Source organism: Chinchilla lanigera, unplaced genomic scaffold (assembly GCF_000276665.1).
Source record: "Chinchilla lanigera isolate Chin_1 unplaced genomic scaffold, ChiLan1.0 scaffold00014, whole genome shotgun sequence".
In the NCBI taxonomy this organism is placed as follows: domain Eukaryota; kingdom Metazoa; phylum Chordata; class Mammalia; order Rodentia; family Chinchillidae; genus Chinchilla; species Chinchilla lanigera.
In genome coordinates, this window is record NW_004955415.1 from 18206388 (window position 1) to 18210501 (window position 4114).

The following is a 4114-nucleotide window of genomic DNA, read 5'->3' on the forward strand; positions in this document are numbered from 1 at the left end:
AAAAGACTGAGCCATGTACAACACTCTCATTTCTTGAAAAATTGAAATAATTGTGTTATAGTCAGGTTAAAAGTGTGGAGAAACTGCTCAGATTTTTGTTGTAGATTCTAGAAGTGATTACCATGATCGTTGAGTCAAGTTTCTAAAATCAGAGTTCCTAGGCCTCGATCTCAGTTGCTAGCTGTGTGACCTTGGGTTAATTTACTTCTCCAAGCCTCAATTTTATAATCAGTAAAAACAGAGTGTAATAATTTATCCATCTGATCAACTAAGAGTGACACTAAGGCTGAACCAGTAAAGATATTCATTAAGGGACTTATTAGGAATTCTACAGGTGATTCATAGGGTTAAGATCTACGGGAGTAATAGGCTCTTTGCATCTTTCTATTTAGCTTTCTCTTTTATATAAGGAGAGGGAGAGAAGGAGGATGGAAGGGGGGGAAAAAAGAGGGAGATAGAGAAAGGAGGGAGAAGGGGAGGGGAGGAAAGCAGAGGAGGAAAAAGAGATATTTTTACCAGATAGCCCCACCCAATTCATTGGTCAGATCTGGGTCCCTTATGTACCTTCTAAACTGGTATACAGACAGAGAAGAATGGAATTTCTATAATTGGTTTAAACCAATAATAGCTCATCCCCTGGAAATTCCCATTTTCCTAAGCATAACTGATAGCTTAACAAAATCTAGCTTTGCTTACAAGACAAAGAAGGTAGCAAGTGCTGATGAATAGTAAGGGCTATGTTTTTTGAGAAAGTGCTTAGCTGGGTGCTCTGGCCTACAGTCAGTGCTCCATAAAAGTTACCTTTGCCAACTCCCTGAGGCCGATATTCTGAGGGCCATTCTGTGCTGTAACAAAACACAGACCTTCCTATTGTATCAAAAAAACACAGCACTGAATTTGATGGGTCACAGATCTAGCTCACATTATTATTATTATTATTATTATTATTATTATTATTTTGGTACCGGGAATCGAACTGAGGACCTTACACTTAGCAGGCAGGCGCCTGTACACCCGAGCTATATTTCCAGCCTTACATTATTTGGGATGGTATTGCAGTTTCCTTTGTAGGGCAAAAATCCCCATACTGAAAAAAAGTTTCTGTCCTATATCACTAGCAAAAGGTATAGAAAATGATGGAGTTGAACCAAGCTGCTTGAAGTCTCATCCCCAAGCTGATGGGATTTATCACGAAGCCCTCTTCTATCAAGCTACACCATTTTGCTAGTATAAAAAGCTCTTGCTGGAGTTTGTTTGGAAGACAATCTCTGTTCAGCATTCACATTCATAGCAACAGTTGGGGAGGATAAAGAATAACTGATGGAAAAGGTATCCATCCGTTGCCTTGATAATGGTGCATAACAAATGATCCTCAACTCAGCAGCATTCAAAGATGAGCATTTATTATCATGCTCATAGGTTGGCTAGGGTTGGGCAGATCTAGATTGGATTCCCTTGGATTTACCCCCACCTACAAATTGGGATGAATCTGCTGCATTTGTCTTCCTGCTCATAGGCTGCCTAAAAATGTAAGCCCCACTGCACAATATATTGCAGATCTTTGTTCTTATTGCATCTTCTGACATCCCTTTGGCCTAAGTAAGTCCTACTGTTCAACATCAGTGGGGGGGATGAATATACTAAGCACCTTATTGAAAATTACAGTGTCACACACAAAAGTGTGTAGCTACAGAGATGAGAAGGGACAGAGAAAAGGGATGTGATGAGCCAATCTACCATCTCATTTTGCTAAGAGCCCATTTGCAACCCTTCAAATTCTAGTTTTAGTGGACACAGCCCAGATCTGTCTTGTCTTCCTATCCTCTCTGATAGGTAAAACAAATTTGCCTAACAGTCTGTCCAGTGGATAACAAAATAATGCGGACAGGGTGGATGAACAGAACAACCTGAAAGGATCAGTTGAAAGAAAAATTGAGAAGGCTCAGAGCCCTGGAATCTTCTCTTGATGTGCCTTAAAATAAAGAAAATCAATATGAGACCATTCCCTTCTGTGGGATAACTTGCAAGCCAAGTGTACTGGCTGGGAGTACAGATAATAGATTCAAGTTTTGTTTTAGCGACATTAATCAAAATGAAACAATTCACACTTTAATGAAATTCTTTGACGCAGCTGGCTCACAAGGGACAAGGCTCCAGTCCCCCAAAAGACAGCAGAAGTCAGGGCTTTCATTCACCAAGGTCCCCATGGTGATTTTAATAATGCTAAGTATAGAGCTGGTGATCAATACATATTTTTTTGCATGCACTGAAATACCTAATGGCAAATTTCACTACTATATATTTGATAATCTTTCGGTTGAGTTTTTAAATGTTGCTTCTTAGACACCCTGGAGAGCACAGGAGAGAATAAACTTAAGAGAATGTAATGTTTCTCTCCTTTTTTTCTTCACCCTTGTTGGTTTTCTAAAATCAACCTTTGTTGAGACATAATTTAATTGTAAGAAAATGCATTCACTTCTGTGTCCAGTTTTATACGTTTTGATAAATATAAACATATACTTTATAGAATGTTTCCATCATCCTCAAAAATTCCCTAATGTCCCTTCTTTGCCAGTCTTTGTCAGCCTTGGGGCCCAGGTAACCCATGGTGTACTGTCAACATGGAACATTTGCCTATTCTAGAATTCCTACAAATGGAATCATGTGGCATGCAGTCTATTGTGCGGCTTTTTCACTAAGGTTAAAGTACAATTTACTCATATCCTGGCATGCTCATTCTTTTTTGTAGGAAAATGGCATTCCATTATTTAGGAATAACACAGTTTGTTTATGTACTCATCTGTTGACTGACATTTATTTATACTTTCTAGTTTGGGGCTATTACAAAAAAAGGTTATTCACATTGTTATACAAGTCTCTGTGGACATGTTTTCATTTCTCTTCAACAGGAGCCTAAGAGTGGAATCTCTGGATTATATAAAAAAATGTTTAACTTTGTAAGAAACTGTTCTCCAAATTGACTTTACCATTTTATACTCCTTCTAGCAATGGATGAGAGTTCCAGTTGCTTCACATTCTCTCAAACATTTGATATTATCAATCTTTAAAATCTTGTCCAATCTTCTTTCCAGTTTCCCTCTGGCCATCAGTGAATGTTTCTTGAACAAGTGAAGACAAATATTCCTGGATCTATGTTCTTAAACGAGCAAATTTTCGGTCAAAAAACTCTCTCTCTCTCTGTTTCTGTCTCTGTCTCTGTCTCTGTCTCTCTCTCTCTCTCACACACACACACTCTCTCTCTCTCTCTCTCTCTCTCTCTCTCTCACACACACACACACACACACACACACACACACACGGAGAGAGGAGACGAAGAGACCTTTTTCCTTGGGAAATAAAACTTTGCTTCCCCCAAGATAGGCTTTTTATCTCACATACAACTTAATTGTTTGTCTGGCTTCAAGACCAGTGCGCTGCCAACTCTCAGGAAGGGCAAGGTTTCTTAAAAGAGCTTCCACTCCAAGCCTCTCCGCTGCTCTCTTCTCTGCTAGTAAATAATAATCCCTCTTTTTAAAAAAGCTGGAGAGCACCAGCAGGAACGGAAAGCTGTGGGTTCCCTCTGTTTCCTCCCAACGTCCCCCTTTTCCTACCCGATCAGGATGCAGAGGCGCTCTTGGGCTCGCGCCCAAGTTTCGCAGAGAACCCCAGAGGCCGCGTCTGGGACGCCTGCACCCCCGGCCCAGGCCGGGCCTTCTCCGAGGGCGCGCGAGGCGCGGCGGCTGCAGTGGGGCCCGGGAGCCGGGAGGTGCCGCTGCGTCCCCGCTTGGCGGCGCCTGACCCAGCGCGCAAAGTTGGGCAGGCACGGGGGGAGGAAGGACGGGCGGCGCGGGCGGGCGGCGGGGAAGAGGGGCGGGGAGCGCGGGAGGAGGAGGAGGAGGAGGAGGAGGGGGCGCGCGTGTGTCACTGCTCGCCCTGGGTACGGAGGATGTGCTGAATGGTGCGCTCTGAGGCGGCGGCGGCGGCGCAGGAGGAGCAGGATCCGGCGGCGGCTGGCGGCCGTGGCTGCCCTGCTCGGCTTCTCCGAGGCTCGGCGTCCGAGGCTCCGCATCCTCCGCGGGCGTCCGACCCCGCGTCCCGCCCGGGGCATGGCCCG